We start from the raw sequence: 23,314 nt of genomic DNA, 5'->3' as shown, positions 1-23,314 counted from the left end.
TAGTCCAAGCCCCGCATCTTGTTTCTTCCTGAAAGGGGCGCTGGGATGCCACCTCCTTGCATTCTAATAAATAATTCCTTTTGCAGTCTTTTTATACAACCCCTCTTCAGCCCTCCTCCCCAAATGGTATTAAATTTCCAGGAAGACTGAACTCTCTCACCAGCACGACTTCTCACGTTTACAATGATTGCTTTGCTGGAGGACACCATGACCCTACTGATAAAGAAAGGAAAGACAGCCACCATTCATGGAGAACCTACTAAGTGCCAGGCATTGTCCCACAGTGTATCTTTTTTTCTTTTCTTTCTTTTTTTTTTTTTTTTTTTTTGGGACAGAATCTTGCTCTGTTGCCCAGGCTGGAGTGCAGTGCTATGATCTCAGCTCACTGCAGCCTCAACTTCTTGGGCTCAAGCAATCCTCCCATATCAACCTCCTGAATAGCTGGGACTACAAGTGTGCGCCACCATGGCCAGCTAATTTTTGTATTTTTTGTAGACACGGGGTTTTGCCATGTTGCCCAGGCTGATCTTAAACTGCTAAGCTTAAGCAGTCCACCCACCTTGGCCTCCCTAAGTGCTGGGATTACAGGCGTGAGTCACTGTGCCCAGCCCCAGACCATATTTTAGTTAATCCTCACAACAAACCTAAGCAGTTGCATTTCTAGCTCCACTTTGCACATGAGAAATGTGAGTCCCAGAGGCGTCAAGTCATGTGCCCTGGGTCACTCAGCTAACACATAAGGAATGGAGCTGGGATTCAAACTTTAAACCGTCTGGACCCCACAGTCCATGCTTGTCATTTTCATAGTGCAGAGATGCATTGTCTAGTATGGTAACCACTAGCTGTGTGTGACCGCTTAGGCATAAATTAATTAAAATTAAATAAATACAATTCAGTTTTTCAGTAGCACTAGACTTATTTCAAGTGCTCAGTAGCCACATGTGACTGTTGGCTGCCTTATTGGACAGCACAGATATAGAACATGTCCACCACGGTGGAAAGATCTGTTGGTCAGTGCTGCTCTCGAATGTGAGAGAAGAAAGAAAACATCATGATTTTACCCTTGCATGGGAAGCCAGGCCATCTGCCACTTGTCAGCTTTGTAGGGAGTCCATTGGAAGTTATTTCTCCTGGATGAGATCATAATAAAACCATCCATGAGGCCGGGCGCGGTGGCTCACGCCTGTAATCCCAGCACTTTGGGAGGCTGAGGTGGGCAGATCACGAGGTCAGGAGATTGAGACCATCCTGGCTAACATGGTGAAACCCCGTCTCCACTAAAAAATACACGAAAAATTAGCCGGGCGTGGTGGCGGGCGCCTGTTGTCCCAGCTACTCGGGAGGCTGAGGCAGGAGAATGGCATGAACCTGGGAGGCGGAGCTTGCAGTGAGCCACGATCGCATCACTGCACTCCAGCCTGGGTGACAGAGCAAGACCCTGTCAAAAAAAAAAAAAAAAAAAAAAAATTCCTTGGGTTTCTGGGCTATGTTTTACCTTTCTCCTGGTTTGGACTCCATTCAGCCTTACCCATGATAGATGCAAGCATGTCCTTTCCCACACTCCTCTGCTGCCACCCAATCGCCAGGTATATGGTGCCTTTCTCTTTCATACAGAATTTGGGTTCTCTTAGCCACTAAAATGGCATCCTCACAGGATAACTCAGATGGGGACTGAGCAAAGTTTCATAACACAGTGGGCTTAATTCCAGCTGGGTGGTCCCTGGGTGACATGCCTGCCACTGGAAGAGGGTCCTCACTAAGTGATGTTGAGGAGGAGGGCTAATGGAGCTTCTTGCCAAAGGGGATGTCTGGTTATAAAGGGATTCTTCCCGCCCGCTTAACAACAGAACCCCCTCCTTATGTCTGGGGACTCTTTACTTTGTGAATCAAAGGCAGTCTTCCTCCTACCATAGAAGCCAAAAGGTCAGATGTTTGTCTTTACAGCTTCTACTGCAGGTAAGAGATGGGCATGTGATCAAGGATTGACCAATTAGGGCTTGGGTTACAGAAGTCAAGACTGGGGAATCCTTATGGAGAGGGAGGGTGAGAATGGTCTTGAGACAGTGCCCATGGCCAGGTGACCATGGTGAAAGCAGGGCAACCAGTGTTCTCACCAGACAGGTCTAGTAGTACGTGGTCCCGTGTGGCCTTGCCTTCCTTATTCCTGGCCACTTCTAGAAACTTCTTGGTGATTTTGTGGCCTTCCTGTTACCCTGCTAATAAATTCCTTTTCTGCTACCATCAGAATTGGTTTCTACTGCTGACACAATGGTGCTCGCTGGAATTACACCAGATCATTTGTAGGTTGGAGTTTGCTCTGGGGGAGGTAGGAAGGCAGGTCTCTGCTCTGGTCCATGTGATCTCTCCAGATCAGGACCCTTTTTTCCAGCCCCACTGGCCTCCTCCCTCTTGTTGCACCCTCATCATCTCTCCCCTTCATTGAACTGAGCAAATTTCCAGAATTGAGAGGTTTGGAAGCCCTGCTCTGACTTTTCAAAACTTCTTTCATTCCCTGAGTCTCCTCCCCAAGATTCTGGAGCTCAGAAAGTCCTTTCTCTATTTTTCAATTGAAATAACTTCCTCTGAGCAGTAAACACTTCACAGTCCAGGTTAGATGGAGAAGAGGACACAGTATGGAAAGGAAATGCTAGGAGTAGAAACATACTGGTAACATAGAAGTTACCCCATCATACTAGGGTGACCAGTCATCTTAGTTTGCCTGGACTAAGGAGTTTCTTGGGACATGGAACTTTTGGTGCTAAAACAGGGACAGACCTGTACAAACTAGAACAAGTTAGTCACCCTACACTGTACAGCTACAACTACTAATCCCATTCTAATACACAGCTTTATTCAGCTTGCCAAGGACAGAATCATCAACAATGCTTTACCAAAGTTCTTTTTTTCTGCCAGGTGCAGTGAGTGGGTCATGCCTGTAATCCCAGCACTTTCGGAGGCTGAGGCAGGCGGATCACTTGAGGCCAGGAATTCAAGACCAGCCTGGCCAACATGGCAAAACCCTGCCTCTACTAAAAAATACAAAAATAAGGCAGGTATGGTGGTACATGTCTGTAATCCCAGCTACTCAGGAGGCTGAGGCATGAGAATCACCTGAACCCGGAGGTAGAGATTGCAGTGAGCTGAGATTGTGCCATGACACTCCAACTTTAAAAAAAGAGTTGTTTTAATTTTCATTTCTTTAATATGAGTAAGCATACGTATCTTTCCTTTTCCTATGTTTAAAAGCAATATTTTCTATTCCTTTTCTCTGAACTATCTGTTCATACCTTTTACCTACCTATTTTATTTTATTTATTTATTTATTTATTTTTGAGACGGAGTCTCGCTCTGTGGCCCAGGCTGGAGTGCAGTGGCGCGATCTCGGCTCACTGCAAGCTCCGCCTCCCGGGTTCACGCCATTCTCCTGCCTCAGCCTCCCGAGTAGCTGGGACTACAGGCGCCCACAACCGCGCCCAGCTAATTTTTTGTATTTTTAGTAGAGACGGGGTTTCACCGTGGTCTCGATCTCCTGACCTTGTGATCCGCCCGCCTCGGCCTCCCAAAGTGCTGGGATTACAGGCATGAGCCACCGCGCCCGGCCTACCTACCTATTTTTAAAAAACCTACCTATTTAAAAAAAATGTGCAATTTTGTTACATGCATAGAATGTGTAATGATAAAGTCAGGGTATTTAGGTTATCTATCACCCAAGTATTTATCATTTCTACGTGTTGGGTACATTTCAGGTTTTCTAGCTATTTTGAAGAACACAATACATTGTCGTTAAATAGCAGTAAAGACATCCAGTTAAACATAGTGGATTGATGACATGTATTTATTTTTTCTCCCTTGAAACCCACCTATATGGCAATAAGGAATAAAAAAAAATGTATTAACCCAGAACATTAATAGGAATGAAAAGGAGACATGAGTGGCTCAGGAATTTCAGCAAGTTTTTGGAAAACAGAGACAGAAGGGGAAGTAGTAACTGACTTACTAGGGGAAGGAAGTTATGACCCAAATGTCTGCAGGGAATATTGATTTGATGACTAAAAGGTGAACCCAGATTCTTTCATAGAAGAGATAGACACTAAAAATAAAGATATGATGGAAATCTCCCACAGAGTAGAACAAAAGAGCCAAAAAGAGGGACAATAAGAGAAAAACAGAGAAAATTAGAAACTCAGTTTGGAAAGTATAACTTCTGACTAAGAGAAATTCCAGAAAGAGAAAAAAAATGGAGGGGAAAGCCAAGTCTGGTGGCTCATTCCTGTGATCCCTACACTTTGGGAGGTGGAGGCAGGGGGATTGCTTGAGCCCAGGAGTTGGAGACCAGCTGGGCAACACAGTGAGACCCCATTTCTACAAAAAATAGAAAAATTTGCCAGGCGCGGTGGCTCAAGCCTGTAATCCCAGCACTTTGGGAGGCCGAGACGGGCGGATCACGAGGTCAGGAGATCGAGACCATCCTGGCTAACACGCTGAAACCCTGTCTCTACTAAAAAATACAAAAAACTAGCCAGGCGAGGTGGCGGGTGCCTGTAGTCCCAGCTACTCTGGAGGCTGAGGCAGGAGAATGGCGTGAACCAGGGAGGCGGAGCTTGCAGTGAGCTGAGATCCAGCCACTGCACTCCAGCCTGGGCAACAGAGCGAGACTCTGTCTCAAAAAAAAAAAAAAAAGAAAAGAAAAGAAAAATTTCTCAGACGTGGTGGTATGCACCTGTAGTCCCAGCTACTCGGGAGGCTGAGGTAGCAGGATCACTTGAGGCTGCACTGAGCCATGATCATACCACTGCATTCCAGCCTGTGCAACATAGCAAAACACTGTTTCAGGGGGGAAAAAAATAGGAGGGGAGAAAATTATCAAATAAATAATACAAGAAAATTTCCTAGATTAGAGGGATACAAGTCTCCAGATTGAAAAGGCCCAGCTAACACAAGTGAGGAAAAGCCTTACTGAGGGGAATCATCATCAAATACAACATTATGGATAAAGATGATAGCCTAAAGGTTTTCAAAGATTAAAAAAAGAACAAGACACGTACACAAAAGAACAAGACACAACAGGATTAAGAATGGCATTAGACGTCTTAAATCTGGGTACTAGAAACAATAATGCAATGCTTTAAAAATTCTGAGATAAAATAATTTTCTGCCTAGATTTCTTTTCTCTCTCTCTCTTTTTTTTTTTTTTTTTTTTTTTTTTTTTTTTTGAGATGGAGGCTCCCTCTGTCACCCAGGCTGGAGTGCAGTGGTGCGATCTTGGCTTACTGCAACCTCTGCCTCCTGGGTTCAAGCGATTCTCCTGCCTCAGCCTCCCCGAGGAACTGGGACTACAGGCGTGCACCACCATGCCCAGCTATTTTTTTTTTTGCATTTTTAGTAGAGATGAGGTTTCACCATGTTGGCCAGCCTGGTCTCAAACTCTTGACCTCAGGTGATCTGCCTGCCTCGACCTCCCAAAGTGCTGGGATTACAGGAGTGAGCCACGGTGCCTGGCCTTCAGCCTATATTTCTATAGCCTGCTAAACTATTAATCAAGTGTGAAAACAGTATAAAGGCATATTTAGACATACAAGGACTAAATATATTTGCTTCTTTGCAACCTTTCTCAGGAATCTACAGAAAGATGTGCTGCACAGAGATGACATAGTAAATCCACAATCCAGAAGTTTGAGACACAAGGTCCAGGGCACAGGGAATCCCAACCAGGAGTAGGATGTAGGAAAGTCCAGTATGACAGCTGTGCATTAGGTCTGGAGAGCACTGGTCCGGACCAGAGCTGAAGTCTTCAGGAGAAAAAAACAAAAGAGAACTCATGAACTTTTTTTTTTTTCTTTTAAGTTCTTGTTTTTGTGAGATGGAGTTTCACTCTTGTTGCCCAAGCTGGAGTGTAATGGGGTCATTTTGGGTCACTGCAGCCTCCACCTCCTAGGTTCAAACAATTCTCCTGCCTCAGCCTCCCATGTAGTGGGGATTACAGGCGCCTGCCACCACGCCTGGCTAATTTTTTTATTTTTAGTAGAGACGTGGTTTCTCCATGTTGGCCAGATTGGTCTTGAACTCCTGACCTCAGGGTGATCTGCCTGCCTCTGCCTCCCAAAGTGCTGGGATTACAGGCATGAGACACCACACCCAGCTGAATTATTTGTTATGTTACACATCTGAAAAAAATCACTGCTGGTTATTTGTCTAATTTATTAACCACATAGGAAAAAATTAACAATACCTGCAAAGAAAGCTAATGAAAGTGGGGAAAAAATGAGGCAATTATTAGCCTCAGGAAATACCAAAAGAGGCTGGGTGCAGTGTCTTTTGGTATTTCCTTTATTATTTTATTTAAAAATAAACTTCTTCACTTTAGAGAAAGTGTAAATCAAATTATGTGGGAGTTTTAATGGGCCAGGCCTGAGAATGGCACACATCACATTTAATTGGCCAGAACCTGGTCTGAACTGTAAGGAAGGCTGGGAAATACTGTCTAGCTCTGTGTCCAGTAGCAAGAAGAAATAATGTTTTTGAGAGGAAGTAGCAATATCTGCCACAACAGGCAAAAAAGTAGGGGTGGGCAGGTGAAGAAGAGCATCTCAGCTATTCATTTATTCAAGGAGCAACACATATTTATTGAGTACCTACTATTGACTAAGCTTGGTTCCAGGCTTGGTGGATACAAGAGTGAACAAATAAAAGACTGCTCTTATGCAGTTTCTATTTAGTGGGGAACAGCAGGTGTAAATTCCATGGGGGATGGAACCTGCCCTTCTAGGCCAGTGTGGCTGGAATAGAGTTTTAACAATTTTTGCAGGAAGTAATAAGGACTTCACATTTGATTCTAAGAGCAATGAGGCTCTATTAAATCGAGTATTAACCAGGAAGTGGCATGATCTGTTGTATTTATTTATTTATTTATTTTAATGTTTTATATTTGAGGCAGAGTTCTGCTCTTGTTACCCACGCTGGAGTGCAGTGGCGCCATCTCTCTCACTGCAACCTCCGCCTCCTGGGTTCAAGCGATTCTCCTGCTTCAGCCTCCTGAGTAGCTGGGACTACAGGCATACGCCACCACACCTGGCTAATTTTTTTTAAATTTTTATTAGAGAGGAGGTTTCGCCATGTTGACCAGGCTGGTCTCGAACTCTTGACCTAAGGTGATTCACCTGCCTCGGCCTCCCAAAGTGCTGGGATTACAGGCGTGAGTCACTGCACCTGGCCGCATGATTTGTTTTAAATAATTACTCTGGCCACCTTATGGAAAATGAATTGTCCGGGCAGAGCTGGACGAAAGAATGGAAACAGAGAGAGAGACCAGATATTTCAGGCAGGCTAGAGATGAGCGTGGTCTGGCCTTGCCTGGTGCGGTTGTGACTGATTAGATTGGGTGAAGTACAAGAAAGATACAACAAGGATGCCTGTAGGTGTTTGTATTGAGTCACTGGGGGCACCCTAAGTGGGAGTTATCTCGGTAGGACTTTGAGACACCAGTCAGATAATGGATGTGAAAGCTTTTAGGAAAGGTTGAATGGCAGCTGAAATAGCGTATGTTCCATTTTACAGATGGGAAACTGAGGCACGACATACCAGAGGATGGAGTTAGGCCACGTTGTGCGCCACTCTACCCGCTTAGGTGGGTGAGGAGATGAAGGTGTGTTGGGCCCCGCTAAGCTCCAGCACCGAGCTGAGCCCCGCCCGGACCCCGCCAGCTGGCTTTCCCTGTCCGTTGCTCGTGTGCCAATAAAGTTATTGAAATTGACACTGGTTGCTAAGGAAGTGGGTCGCTGAGCCAGGTTGCTAAGGAAGTGAGCGGCCACTGTCTCTCCCCATCCGGGGCAGCGGGGAATGGCTGAGCCAGGGGTTCGCCGCCCCCGCCGCCGCCGCCGTCGCCGCCGCCGCCGCCCGCTTTCGGCTCGGGCCGCAGGTGAGTCGGAGGGGCCGGGCGCCCGCCGAGCAGGGCTTATCCTGTGGCCGCCTGGGATTTTCCCTGCGACCCGCGCCCGCGCCTCCGCCTGGCTTTGCTGTCCCGCGAGCCGGAGCATCCTCTGCCCTGCCTCTCGGGCATCCTCTGGTCGTCCGGACGGCCTTGCCCCTCCTTCCCCGGGCGAGGTCGCGGCCCGACCCCCAGACACGGCCACCCTGGGTCGCAACCCACCTGGGGGCCCTGGAGCGGTGGTCAGGGCCCCAGTTTGGGACGAGGGCGGGGAAGCGAGAGCCTGGGGTCCGAACCACTGCGCTGTCCCGGGTTTGCTGTGTGACCTTGGGCAAGTCTTTTCCCCTCGCTGGCCTTAATTGACCTGTTTATTCAAAGGGGTGCTAACACTTGCTGCTCTGAGTGGTTAAGGTGATGAGACGTGTGTGTGAAAGTGCCCCAAATGGGGAGAGGGAGAATTTTTAGGGCACCCTAGCATGGGAGACCAAGAGGGCAGTTTGAAGTCTGAGTGAGTTAGAGACGTGGCATTTCCACTTAGTAATTGTGTGGCCCTGGGCAAGTTAATTTCTTTGAGTCTAGTTTTTCTTATCTGTGAAACGGTATAAGAGACTACTGTGGAAATCAACGAGACTGGGTATGTCAAGTAGCTTGGCACATAGTAAGTGCTCAACCAGCTATTATGAGGCGTCTAGGGGAGGAGGGCAAGACTCCCAGGAGGAGATGACTTTGGGACAGGTAAGGTGTAGGTGTGTAGAGTGCCAGCCCATATGGGTAGTCCTACTGCAATGCCAACTCCCAACCCCAGTTTTACTTCTCCATTCTGCTCAGAGCAAGGGAGGTAGTGGACTTCTACAAGTAGTCCAAACTCTTTGAGGTCAATCCTTTGTAGATAGCTGGGGTCATGGTCTCATTTTCTACTTGGGCTTCGTTGATCCTTCCAGAAGAAAAAAGGCATCTTTGTGTCCTTTGGGAAGTGCTTACAGCAGTAATAACTACAAGCATATGATTAAGAAGCACTTTACCAGGCATATTGTTTCATTTAATCCTTACGTAGACTTTGCCAGGTACCTGGTGATACCATCCTCATTTTGCCAATAAGGAAACTGAGCTTCAGAAAAGCGAAGGTAAGGACCTGCTTAAGAATCTTTTTTTCTTTTCTTTTTTTTTTTTTTTTTTTGAGATAGAGTCTCAGTCTGTTGCCCAGGCTGGAGTGCAGTGGCACGATCTCAGCTCACTGCAACCTCCTCCTCCTGGGTTCAAACGATTATTCTGCCTCGGCCTCCCGAGTAGCTGGGACTACAGATGTTCACCACCTTGCCCACTAATTTTTGTAGTTTTAGTAGAGACAAGGTTTTGCCATGTTGGCCAGGCTGGTCTCGAACTCCTGGCCTCAAGTGATACGCTTGCCTCAGCCTCCCAAAGTGCTGGGATTATATGCATGAGCCACCACACCCAGCCATTGCCTAAGAATTTTGTATCTATTGAGTGATGGAAGTGGAGGTGTTTCTAGGTAAATCCTGTATTTTATCCCCCATTCACTGTTGCCTCTGATTTTGCAACAGTTGCTATTATAAGGCCACAGGGGTATTCTTTTTTCTTTTGTTACTTTTAACTGACTGGAAGCTAAAAGGCAAGGAAACAAGATCTCAGGTAAAGCTTTATTTAAAGAGATACCATCCAAAGTGAGGATCTCAGAAAAGAGTTGGAATCTTTTTTTTTTTTTTTTTTGAGATGGAGTTTTGCTGTTGTTGCCCAGGCGGGAGTGCAATGGCGCCATCTCGGCTCGCTGCAACCTCTGCCTCCCTGGTTCAAGCAATTCTCCTGCCTCAGCCTCCCAAGTAGCTGGGATTACAGGCATGTGCCACCACGCCCGGCTAATTTTGTATTTTTAGTAGAGACGGGGTTTCTCCACGCTGGTCAGACTGGTCTCAAACTCCTGACCTCAGGTGATTGCCTGTCTTGGCCTCCTAAAGTACTGGGATTACAGGCGTGAGCCACCGCGCCCAACCTGAGAGTTGGAATCTTTAAAAAAGGGCTTCTCTGTCCCTCATTCTCTCCTTGTTAAAATGAGGGGACTAGGCTAGATTATACTGAAGGCCCTTTCAGTGCTGTTTTGCAGTTGTGGTTAAAAGCCTGCAATCAGACTACCTGGGCTAAAATCTTGACTCTGCTACTTCCAAGCTGTGCGCTACTGAGCAAAGAGGTGCTACTTTACCTCTGAAATGATGGTCAATACCTCTGAAATGATGAGATGACTTTTTGGTAAGGGGTCCTGTGAGGAAGAATTATTCGTAGTTCATTTTGAACCCCTTGGTGGTGTAGTTCCCTCATCTGTGAAATGGGGATAGTAATAGTACGTATCATGCATGTCTGTTCTGAGGATTTATTTGAACTTAATATATGTAAAGTGCCCAGCATATTTGATAAACATTAGCTATTGTTATTTGGGCTTAATGTGGTACTTGTACTGTATTTTCCATTTATGGCTGGTGAATGATTAAATTAAAGTATGTGATAATACCAGGTCTGTCAACCATAATGTCATTGCAAGCATGAAACAGTAGCCATCATGGCATTATATAAATGTTGATATTTTTATATGGTTGCCCCAGGAACCTGTAATCCTGTGCCACGATGGGTTGCAAAGAAAGGTGAAAGCTGGCTGGGCGTGGTGGCTCATGCCTGTAATCCCAGCACTTTGGGAGGCCGAGGTGGGCGGATCACGAGGTCAGGAGATGGAGACCATCTGGCTAACACGGTGAAACCCCATCTCTACTAAAAAAAAAAAAATACAAAAAATTAGCTGGGCATGGTGGCGGGCCCCTGTAGTCCCAGTTACTCGGGAGGCTGACGCAGGAGAATGGCGTGAACCCAGGAGGCGGAGCTTTCAGTGTAGCCGAGATCATGCCATTGCACTCCAGCCTGGGCAACAGAGCAAGACTGTGTCTCAAAAAAAAAAGAAAAAGAAAAAGAAAGGTGAAAGCTGATGGTTTGGTAGCTCAACACCCAATTCAGTAAATATTTGCTAAATCCGCTTATGCTAGGTACATGGAGGATGTGGAGATCAATCCCATCTCCATATCCTTCAAGGAACTCAGAGCTTAATTTGCAAATTACTGCATTTGACGTCTTTAAATGAATTCATATCTTATGTTTGCCCTGGCTGCAGAGTAAAGCCACTGATTCTAATCTGTTTTGTTGTGTCCCTAGACTTCTGTTAGGTGCCTGGATTAGAAACCTTAGATTGCTTCCTAAGCCTTTTCATCCACTAATTTGCAAGTCCCTCCTCTTATGTAACAAAGAGTAACAATACTTGACAATAACAGTATGGTGCCTAATGGCTTACACAAATGCTTACACTTGCTCACTCATGCTTTTACTCATTTAATCTTATCTGTGTCCCTTCAAGGAAGGTAAGGTGCAGATGAGGATCTCTGTTTTATAGTCGAGGAATCTGAAGAGAAGCCAAGAAGCCATGATGCTATTGAGTGGCCCATTTCACGTTGAAATCCAGTCTTCTGACTTCAAATTCAGTGTATTTACCACTGTCCTCCCCAGATTGTATTTATTTAGCATTTCCTGAGCACCTAGAATGTGTCAATTCTGTTTTAGCCTGGAGATATAATGGTAGAAAGGTACATGAGTTCCTTGCTCTCATGCAGCTTATATTCTACTGGCAGCAAACAGAAATATACACCAATAAATGAACAAGGGAATTTGGATAAGGAATAAGTGCTGGGGTGAAATCCCATCTCTATTAAAAATACAAAACTTAGCTGGGTGTGGTGGCACGTGCCTGTAGTCCCAGCTATTCAGGAGGCTGAGGCACAAGAATTGCTTGAACCCGGGAAGCAGAGGCTGCAGTGAGCTGAGATTGCGCCATTGCACTCCAGCCTGGGCAACAGAGTGAGACTCTGTTTCAAAAAAAAAAAAAAAAAAAAAAAAAAGGAAAGAAAAAAGGCCTTGCTAGGGTGGTGACATTTTTGCTGAGATTTGCTCCCAGGGAGGGGCCAGCCATTTGAAGATATGTCAGAAGGAAGAGCAAGGGTAAAGGCTGTGAGGTGGCAACAAGCTTGGTAAGTTCCAGAAACTGCAAGAAGGCTTAGAATGGCTGGGACAGGTGAGTCGAAGGCAGAGTGGGGAGGTGGATGGATGTAGGGGATGGGAGTGGTGGGGAGCACTCAGATCATGCAGGGCCTTGTCTGCTAGAGTAAGGAGTTGGGATTTTGTTCTAAAAGCTGTAGAAATCTTTGGAGGTTCTGGAGAAGGGGAGTGGCATGATTTATTTTTATTTTTTTAAAAAATCACTCTGGCCTCTTTGTGGCAGTGAATTTTAGAGGGCATAGGAGTGGCAGCCAGGAGGCTAGTTAGGAGGTTAGGTGAGAGAAGATAGTGGCCTTCTAGATTGGTGGCAGTGGAGATGGTAAGAGGACGGATTGGGGATGTGTTTCGGAGGTAAAACCAGCAGGATGGTGGGGTGACGGTGAGAGAATAAGGATGACTCCTGGGTTTTTGGCCTGAGCAATTAAGTAGATGTTAGAGATGCCATCTGCCTCTGAAATGATGAGAGGACTTTTTGGTAAGGGGCCCTATGAGGAAGAATTATTCATAGTTTATTTTGAACCCCTTAGAGGAGAGGCACAAGGTATACACATCATACTTTATAGTCTATGGGGAGGAAATCCCCAGATTATGCTGAGAGAAGCTAGTCAGGTACAACTGATTGCAGCTTGAAGTTCCTACTGTGAACCAAAAAAAGTCCTGCTGCTTTTCTACAGTCTGGCTCTTTGCCAGCCTGTGGAGCGGCAGGTGTGGGCTTTGCCAGGGCAGTACCCATCTGTCTTTCTGTCTTGTGCTGTTGGCATTGCAGTGCTGACTCGGGATCTTGGCTGAGGGAGCCTGGCCAGCTCTCAAAGAGGGAGCAGAATCACTAGTGAAGTTCATTCGGTGCCCCAAATGGCCACACTCTCCCTGCCAGGTTCTTTCCTGGCCACCAAGTGACAGTTCTAAAGTTTTTTTTTTTTTTTTTTTTTTTTTTGAGACGGAGTCTCGCTCTGTCGCCCAGGCTGGAGTGCAGTGGCCGGATCTCAGCTCACTGCAAGCTCCACCTCCCGGGTTCACGCCATTCTCCTGCCTCAGCCTCCCGAGTAGCTGGGACTACAGGCGCCCGCCACCTCGCCCGGCTAGTTTTTTTTGTAGTTTTAGTAGAGACGGGGTTTCACTGTGTTCACCAGGATGGTCTCGATCTCCTGAACTCGTGATCCACCCGTCTCGGCCTCCCAAAGTGCTGAGATTACAGGCTTGAGCCACCGCGCCCGGCCGACAGTTCTAAAGTTTTAGAGCTTTTGACTTGAGAATCCCTGGAAAACCTATTGTATTCTACCAGAATTCCTAGAGGATTCTTGAATCTCTTCTGAGCAAGAGAATTCGAGCTTCATTGTTACACATTCCAGTAACTGTACTTGTAAATCTGGGCATTACAGGGTTGTATATTCAGCATTGTGAATAGTAAGACTAATAGTCTTATCACTGCCACTTGTTTATTTAATTAAATTTAATAAATTTATTCATTTTGGAGACAGGGACTCCCTCTGTCACCCAGGTTGGAATGCAGCAGTGTGATCCTGGCTCCCCAACAGCCTTGAATTCCTGGGTTCAAGTGATCCTTCTAGCTTAGCCTCCTGAGTGGCCGGGACTGCAGGCATATACTGTCATGCCTGGCTAATTTTTAAAAAGTGTTTTTGGGCCGGGCGTGGTGGCTCACACCTGTAATCTCAGCAGTTTGGGAGGCTGAGGCGGGCAGATCACGAGGTCAAGAGTTTGAGACCAGCCTGACCAACATGGTGAAACCCCTTCTCTACTAAAAATACAAAAATTAGCTGGGCATGGTTGTGCACACCTGTAATCCCAGCTACTCAGGAGGCTGACGCAGGAGAATTGCTTGAACCCGGGAGGTGATGGTGGCAGTGAACTGAGATCATACCACTGCACTCCAGCCTGGGCGACAGAGCGAGACTCTGTCTTAAAAAAAAAAAAAAAAATTCTGTAGATGGCTAGGCATGGTGACTCACACCTGTAATCTCAGCACTTTGGGAGGCTGAGGCATGTGGACCACCTGAGATCAGGAGTTCAAGACCAGCCTGACCAGCATGGCGAAACCCCATCTCTACTAAAAATACAAAAATTGTCAGGTGTGGTGGTGCTTGCCTGTAGTCCCAGCTACTTTGGAGGCTGAGGCGGGAGAATCACTTGAAGCCGGGAAGCAGAGGTTGCAGTGAACTGAGATTGTACCACTTCACTCCAGCCTGGGTGACAGAGTGAGACTCCATCTCAAAAAACAGAAATTTGTAGAGACGGTCATACTATATTGTCCAGGCATCTTGGCCGCAAGTGATCCACTCACCTTGGCCTCTCAAAGTGCTGGGTTACAGGCATGAGCCGCTAATTTTTTTTAGAAAACCTGGTCTCATTCTGTTGCCCAGGTTGGAGTGCAGTGGTACAGTCATAGCTCATTGTAACCTCCAACTCCTGGGCTCAAGCGAGCCTCCCGCCTCAGCCATCCAAGTAGCTGAGACTACAGGTGCATGCCACTACACCCAGCTAATAAAAAAAAGAGAGACAGGGTCTTGCTATGTTGCAGGCTAGTCTCAAACTCCTGGCTTCAAGCAGTCTTCCTGCCTCGACCTCCCAAAGTGCTGGGATTACAGACATGAGCCACTGTACCTGGCCACCACTGCTATTTGTATAACTTTGCAGTTTAGAATGCTCTTTCCTGTGCATTCTCATTTACTAATTGTCAATTGAGATTATGTGGACTACATATTATCCCCAGTTTACAGATGAAGACGTTGTGGTGTGGTCACTTGTTTTTGTCAGTAATATTAAACATTTTCTAGGTGCTGAGTTAGGGAGATCCTTGCTGCTCAAAGTGTGTTCTCTGTGACAGACGTACTGTGTCCCCAGAACCTTGTCAGAAATGCAGAACCTAGGCTGGGTGCAGTGGCTCACGCTTGTAATCCCAGCACTTTGGGAAGCCAAGGCAGGAGGATCACTGGAGGCCAGGAGGCCGAGACCAATCTGGGCAAAATAGTGAGACCTCATCTGTAGTTTTAACAAAAGAAGAAGGAAACAACAACAGGGCCTAGATCTAATAAATCAGAGCCTGCCTTTTACCAAGATCCCGGATGTTTCCTGTGCACGTTAAAGTCTGAGATGCTCTCATCTAGGTAATCAGTAGCAAACTAAGACTTACCAATGATAATGACAATGAAAGTAGTAGTCGTAGCTAAGATACATTAGCCAAGCAGTGTTGTAAGCACTTAACACATGTTGTTTCATTTAGATTTAGACCTCATAGCAATCCTGTAACACAGGTTTCCAGAAGAGGAAAGTAGAGGCTCAGAAAAGTTCAGTAACTTCCCCACATCTGCTGACTCCAGGTCTGTTGTTCTTTCTACCATGCGCATGTTCATCTGTTTTTCAGGTGGGCAGTGACCACATCGTAGCTGTCTTGTCAAGGCCTTTCTCTTCCATACCTACGTAACTCATTTTAAATGATGACCCCCCCCCAAAAAAAAAGTGACTTCAAAGAATGTTTGAGGAAATAAAGAATGTTTGAGGAAATAAAGAATGTTTGAGGAAATCAAGGGAAAAACTTCTGAGCTAGATGGGTGTCGGTTACTTGGCTGATGAAGCCGCAAACAGATACCTCGTTTGGTAAGATAAGCTGCCTCTCACGCTTCTCAGTGATCTAACTTCAGGGCCAGGACTGCTGAAGCAGGTAGGAACTGTGAGCTTGTATTCTGAGTCATTTAGCTCTAAACTGTTTCTTGATTCTGGTGATAAATATCTACACTGGGTGAGAAGATAGTGGATAAAGTCCCATATAACACCCGCTGACTAATTGTTAAAAGATTCCATCTCACTGTGCCTCAGTTTTCTCTCTCTGCCCTGTGGGCTCATTATTTTCCTTTCAACACCTCCTATCTTTCTAGACTCTCAGAAAGATTTATTGGTCAAGGACTATGCCATTATAGGAAATTTTGACCTGAAAGGATGGTGGGAACTGGGTAAAGGCAGGATTCTGCTACTTGCTGTGTGACTTAGAGCAAGTGACTCAACCTCTCTAGGTCTCTCTTGTGTAAAAAAAAAAATGTGTGTATATATATGTATATATCTGTAAAATAAAGACATAGGACGGTTCTCCCCAAAGCCCTTCCAGCCCCGCCCACAAGACTGAACCTTGAATTGGGTGATATTTTGTTCTTTCTTGGTGACTTCACACTGGGCTTTCTCCCAGAGCTTTCGGGTGTGGCTTTTAGAGTGTATTTCTTGGCAGAGAGCATTACAGTCAGCTCATCTTATCAGCATCACACATCTGCACAGCAGCTTGGGATGTTCATGTTTAAGGTTCAGTTAATCATGGTGACACATTGTGTCTTCTCACTTCGTCACACTGATTGCGGACATTGAGCTCTTCACACAGGAAGATCTATCTTTAGCATGCTGATTTATTTAACTCATAATTTGCATTAGAGAGTGAACCAGTGATAATCATGGTGGGTGTGGCTTTTATTTTTAAAGTTTTTGGCAAGACATTTGCAGCACTTGCATTTTGTCATGCTTGAATATAGTCTATAAATGGAAATGGGCTCAAGTGAAATAGAAATTGCCATAGATTATTGGGAGCTTGGGACTTAACCACTCTAGAGTCCTTCATGTCACCTTCAGCAGTGCTTTCAGGAAGGGCTTGCTTGGCCTTTTGTTGTGTGACATAAATTAAACAGAAACTAAAAGCTCATAGCACAATCTCTAGCAGCTTAGCAGACTGTAGTAATCATTATAACACATTTCAGAACATAAGCAAAAAATCTAGCTGGCAAATCATAAAAGATTCCATCTAGGTAAGATAAAATATCAGTTCAAGTTACCTAAAGATAACCACAAGAAGATAGTCTTTGGTGGAAGTAGTTACTGGTTTTGCAAGATCTGCAATAATAAGTTAGACTCTAGCCTAAGAAATATATGTGTTGTTTTTCCTTGTTTAGTTCTTCAGCTGTCAGCCTTTTTTAAAAATGTAATTTTTTCCCGATTACAAAAATAATAAATTTCCATTGAGGAAAAAATGAGGAAAATACTGAACAGATTAAATAAGACTGACTTTAAGATCCACCACCCAGAAATAGCTACTGTTAACATTTTACTGTCGGCCGGGCGCGGTGGCTCACGCCTGTAATCCCAGCACTTTGGGAGGCCGAGGCGGGCGGATCACAAGGTCAGGAGATCGAGACCACGGTGAAACCCCATCTCTACTAAAAATACAAAAAATTAGCCGGGCGCGGTTGTGGGCGCCTGTAGTCCCAGCTACTCGGGAGGCTGAGGCAGGAGAATGGCGTGAACCCGGGAGGCAGAGCTTGCAGTGAGCCGAGATCGCGCCACTGCACTCCAGCCTGGGTGACAGAGCGAGACTCCGTCTCAAAAAAAAAAAAAAAAAAAAAAAAAAAAAAATTTTACTGTCCATATACAAATGTATTCCTAAATACATTTTATCTCATGGGCTTGCAGTTCTTACCTGTTTCCTCCGTTGTTGTTATTTAGGCTATTTTCAATGTTTAAACGTTATGAGTAATGCTTCAGAGAACATCTTTTTTTTTTTTTTTTTTTTTTTTGAGACGGAGTCTCGCTCTGTCACCCAGGCTGGAGTGCAGTGGCGTGATCTCGGCTCACTGCAAGCTCCACCTCCCGGGTTCATGCCATTCTCCTGCCTCAGCCTCCCGAGTAGCTGGGACTACAGGCGCCCACAACCGCGCCCGGCTAATTTTTTGTATTTTTAGTAGAGACGGGGTTTCACCGTGGTCTCCATCTCCTGACCTTGTGATCCGCCCGCCTCGGCCTCCCAAAGTGCTGGGATTACAGGCGTGAGCCACCGCGCCCGGCCGAGAACATCTTAATGATGATTATTTTGTGCAAACCTTTGTCTGCATTACTGATGGTTTCTTTAAGCTTTAATGTTAAAATTGTAAATTACAAAGGCAACCCCCTGAAAGAATGCTTTTAACATGGCAGTGTTCACCTAAAGCTGCAAAGGCAGACATAATTACAGTTCGGTTGGGGAATATACCCAAGGTGATGATACCCTAACTCAGGTTTTGCTTACTTGACTACTTGCAGATATATTTTTAGAAAGTTGTATTCAAAGTGTATTTCCCATTTTCCATTTGGAAACGTTCACTTAACATTATGTCATAACCATTTTTCCATATTTTTATACTTAGTTATTTAAATTTTTATTTTATTTTGGTAGAAACAGGGTCTCACTGTGTTGCTCAGGCTGGTCTCAAACTCCTAGGCTCAAGCAGTCCTCCTGCCTTGGCCTCCCAAAGTGCTCAGATTACAAGTGTGAGCCACCAGGGCCAATCTATTTTTTTGTTATTTATTTATTTTTGAGATAGGGTGTCACTCTGTTGCCCAGGCTGGAGTGCTGTGGCATGATCATAGCTCATTGTAACCTCCAACTCTTGGGCTCAAGTGGTCCTTCCACCTCAGCCTTCTTGTTTTTGGTTTTTTTTTTTTTGAGACGGAGTCTTGCTCTGTCGCCCAGGCTGGAGTGCCGTGGCAGGATCTCAGCTCACTGCAAGCTCCTCCTCCTGGGTTCACGCCATTCTCCTGCCTCAGCCTCCGGAGTAGCTGGGACTACAGGCGCCCGCCACCTCGCCTGGCTAGATTTTTGTATTTTTTAGTAGAGACGAGGTTTCACCGTGTTAGCCAGGATGGTCTCGATCTCCTGACCTCGTGATCCGCCCGTCTCGGCCTCCCAAAGTGCTGGGATTACAGGCTTGAGCCACCGCGCCGGGCCTACCACCTCAGCCTTCTAAGCAGCCAGGACCACAGGTGCGTGCCACCACTTGTGGCTAATTTTTAAATTTTTCTTGGAGGTAGAATCTCACTATGTTGCTCAGGCTGGTCTCGAACTCCTGGCCTTAAGCGATGCTCCTGCCTCAGCCTCCCGAAGTGCTGAGACTACAAGTGTGAGCCACTACACCTTGCTATGTTTTTGTGTTTAGTAGTTATTACTATACGTTAGTAGTTTAGTAGTAACTACTACACTTTCCCAGGCATTGGACATTGAAGTTGTTTCCACCTTTTTATAATCACATATAATGTGTTACACAGAATATCTCCTTCTCTCTCAGCCTCATAAGAGAACAATTCTAAATAAGTGGTTTGTGAAAAGTTTGAACTTTAAAAAATTCTAACAGAGAACTGTACATTTCCCTTCTTAGAATCCTCTAAAAGTATTTTCTTTTTTTTGAGATGGAGTCTCACTCTCTTGCCTAGGCTGGAGTGCAATAGCGCAGTCTCAGCTCACTGCAACCTCCACCTCCTGGGTTCAAGCGATTCTCCTGCCTCAGCCTCCTGAGTAGCTGGGATTACAGGTGCACACTACCACGCCCAGCTAATTTTGGTATTTTTAGTAGAGACAGGGTTTCACCATGTTGGTCAGGCTGGTCTTGAACCCCTGACCTTGAGATCCGCCTGTCTTGGCCTCCCAAAGCGCTGGGATTACAGGCTTTAGCCACGGCGCCAGGCCTAAAAGTATCTTTTTAAAAACAGCTTTAGCTGGGTGTGGTGGCTCATTCCTGTAATCCCAGCGCTTTGGGAGGCCTAAGTGGGAAGATTGCTTGAGGCCAGAAGTTTGAGACCAGCCTGGACAACATAGCGAGACCCCATCTATACAAAACATATAAAAATATACCCAGGTGCAGTGGCTTGCACCTGTACTCCCAACTACTCGGGAAGCTGAGGCGAGTTCAAGCCCAGGAGTTCAAGGCTACAGTGAACCATGATTGTGCCACTGCATTCCAGCCTGGGTGACACAGTGAATGAGTTCCTGTCTCCAAACAAAAAAACCTTTATTTAGATATATTTTACATATCATGAAGTATTTTTTTAATGTAATAGTTTTTCTCACCTTCTTTTGTGTCTTCTTTTTATCCATTTTTTCTTTCTGATGAAGAATTCCCTACAAGTAGGACCCAGAACGTAGGCCTTTGTCATTTCAACCCTTCATTATCTGAATAGGCTGTTGCATATCATTATAACATTGGACAATGAGCCAAGACAGTTCTGATGGACTTTTGAAAAGGGATTTTTCAAAAAGCATTTAACTCATCATATTAGTAAAATAAATCCTATGATTTATGGGAAATTCTGTTGGATCAACTTTGAAACTGTTTACTGTAAAGGTAGCATGCGTAGGCATGAATCTTGATAAAACAAGATCCTGATTCAGGGGATCTGAGTGGGTCCTTATATTCTGCAGAGCTGAACCAGGTGGAGTAGGAGGAGAGTTAGGGTGACACGCAAACACAACATCCTAAATTATGTTGAATGCAGTGGTGAGAGCTATTCCCTTTAAAACTCTCTTGGTTCTTCTGTGTCAAGAAGAATACTGTATTTGTTTGGTACTAGTCTGTTTTTTTTTTTTTTTTTTTGAAATGGAGTCTCACTCAGTTGCCCAGGCTGGAGTGCAGTGGCGCAATCTCAGCTCACTGCAACCTCTGCCTCCTGGCATCAAGCAGTTCTCTACCTCAGCCTCCTGAGTAGCTGGGATTACAGGCCCCTGCCACCATGCCTGGCTAATTTTTGTATTTTTAGTAAAGACAGGGTTTCACCATCTTGGCCATGCTGATCTTAAACACCTGACCTCATGATCCACCTGCCTTGGCCTCCCAAAGGGCGGGGATTACAGGCGGGAGCTACCATGCCCGGCCACTAGTCTGTTTCTTAACAGTTGTTAAGTTCCCTTTCAAACCAATGGTGATCAAGCCTCAGGCCTCAGATAAGCTACAATATTTAGCTAGAATTTAGTAACATTGTTGTCGGTTCTTATATTTATTTTCAGTTACTTTCTATTCATAACAAGTGATACTGATTTTCCATTCATGGTAGTTATATAAAGTTTCTTTTTAAAATAAGTTTGTGTTAATAGAAGTAGATTTAAAGAAAAAACGGTAAGTAAATAATAGTGCAGTTGATGATAGACATGGCGAAAATTGTGAAGGAACAATCTGATTACTGACATTTAGGACATGCTGATGTGGAAAAAGGCCATGGACTTTGGAGCCAGGTGGACCTGGTTTCAGCTTGCTTTACCACTTATTAACTCAGTGTGCCACTTTACTTCCCTGTCTAAGTCTCTGTTTTTTCCTCCTGCAAATTGGGTCAAGGTAGAGTTACCACTTGTGGGCCAGACGCTTGCTGCCTGTCTTCATCTAGTCCTTACACTGCCCCAGGCAGCAGGTGTTAGTGATATTCCCATTTTACAGATGAGGACATCAGCTCCGAGGGGTAAGAAACTTTCACAGAGCCTCAGAACTAGGAATGATAGGCTGGGCACCATGGCTCCCAGCACTTTAGGAGGCCGAGGCAAGTAGAACACCTGAGGTCAGGAGTTCGAGACCAGCCTGGCCAACATAGTGAAACCCACTCTCTACTGGAAATACAAAAGTTAGCCGTGCGTGGTGGTGGGCACCTGTAATCCCAGCTGCTTGGGAAGCTGAGGCAGGAGAATCGCTTGAACCCGGGAAGTGGAAGTTGCAGTGAGCCGAGATCGCGTTACTACACTGCAGCCTGGGTGACAGCAAGACTCCATCTCAAAAACAAACAAAACTAGGAATGATAGAGCTGGGTTTCAGTCCCAGGTGTGTCTGAATCTCTTTTTGGCTATTCAGGCTACCTCTGCCTGTTAAATACAGGTTTTGCTATGGCCCTCTGCCCATAGGATTATTCACAATAGCCAAGAGGTAGAAGCAGCCCAAATGTCCATTAATGGATAAATGGATAAAGAATATGTGGTACAGGCCAGGTGCGATGGCTCACGCTTGTAATCCCAGCACTTCGGGAGGCCAAGGCGGAAGGATTGCTTGAGCCCAGGAGTTCCAGACCAGCCTGGGCAATATAGTGAGACCTTGTTTCTATAACAAATAATAATAATAAAAAATTAGCTGAGTATGGTGGCACGTACCTGTAGTCTTAGCTACTCAAAAGGCTGAGGTGGGAGGATTGCTTGAGCTTAGGAGTTCAAGGATGCAATGAGCTGTGATTGCGCCACTGCACTCCAGTCTGGGTGTCAGAGCGAGACTGTGTCTCAAATAAATAAATAAATTAATTAATTAAAATAAATATGTATATGGTACATACATAGAATGGAATATTATTCAGCCTTAAAAAGAAGGCAGTTCTGACACATGCTTTAGTATTGATGAACCTTGAGGGCATTGTGCTAAGTGAAATAAGCCAGTCACAAAAGGACAAATACTGTTATGATTCCACTTATCCGAGGTAGCTAGAGTAGACAAAATCATGGAAACGTGGTTCCCAGGTGCTGAGGAGAGGGGGAAATGAGGAATTGTTCAATGGTTGTAAAGTTTCAGTTTTGCAAGATGAAAAAGTTCTAGAAATATGTTATACAACAATGTGAATATAGTTAACACTACTGAACTATATACACTTAAAATGATTAAAAGGGTAAATTTTATATTATATGGGGTTTTTTACGGTAATTTAAAAAAAAATTTAAATGATAAGCCGTTGGTTAGAGGGTGATTTTTTTTTTCATTTGGAAAATCCCAATTATACATAAAACTAGAATAATGCAATGAATCATGAACCCATTACCCACCTCCAGCAGTTCTCAGCAGTTGGCAATCCTATTTTACCTATAACCTTCCATGCACCCTACCCCTGAAAAAGATCCCGGACAGCATATAACTTTGTCTGAAAATATTCTTGTTTATCTCTAGAGGATAAGAACTTTGTTTTTAAAATAATAACATTTTTACACATAAATAACAATAATTTCTTACATTGTCTCATATCCAGTGTTCCAATTTCCTTGATTGTCTTATACTTTTTTTTTTTTTTGGAGATAGAGTCTTGCTCTGTCACCCAGGCTGGAGTACAGTGGCACGATCTAGGCCCACTGCAATCTCCGCCTCCCGGGTTCAAGCAGTTGTCTTACCTCAGCCTCCCGAGTAGCTGGGATTACAGACATGCATGCACCACACCCAGCTAATTTTTGTATTTTTAGTAGAGACAGGATTTCATCATGTTGGACAGGCGGGTCTTGAATTCCTGACCTCAAGTGATCCACCGTCCTTGGCCTTCCAAAGTGCTGGGATTACAGGCATGAGCCACTACGCCCGGCGTCATTTTTTTTTTTTTTGAGACAAGGTCTCACTGTATCACCTAGGCTTGAGTGCAGTGGTGCAATCAGAGCTCACTGCTGCCTCAAACTCCCAGGCGGCTCAAGCAAACTCCTGGGCTCAAGCAATCCTTCCAACTTAGCCTCCTGAGTAGCTGGGGCTACAGGCATACACCACCACACCC

At 45.1% G+C, this 23,314-nt stretch overlaps 2 protein-coding genes across 3 annotated transcripts in view; one reads left to right on the top strand and one right to left on the bottom strand.

Moving 5' to 3' along the window:
• Nucleotides 1-23,314, bottom strand: part of DUSP15 (dual specificity phosphatase 15) — a 746,139-nt gene that overhangs the window by 403,166 nt on the left and 319,659 nt on the right. The gene's annotated exons all lie outside the window — the stretch shown is intronic.
• KIF3B (kinesin family member 3B) overlaps nt 7,796-23,314 on the top strand; it is a 59,512-nt gene continuing 43,993 nt past the window's right edge. The window contains exon 1 of one of the 2 annotated variants that reach the window (XM_050807053.1): nt 7,796-7,915. The gene's annotated coding sequence lies outside the window, so the exon portion shown is untranslated. Of the gene's footprint in view, nt 7,916-8,198; nt 9,049-23,314 lie in introns of those variants that run through there. The other variant, XM_050807055.1, reaches the window with a different exon arrangement.

This window comes from Macaca thibetana, chromosome 10 (genome assembly GCF_024542745.1).
Source record: "Macaca thibetana thibetana isolate TM-01 chromosome 10, ASM2454274v1, whole genome shotgun sequence".
In the NCBI taxonomy this organism is placed as follows: Eukaryota; Metazoa; Chordata; class Mammalia; order Primates; family Cercopithecidae; genus Macaca; species Macaca thibetana.
Note: the sequence above shows the minus strand (reverse complement) of the source record. Positions and strands in the feature narration are given on the sequence as shown.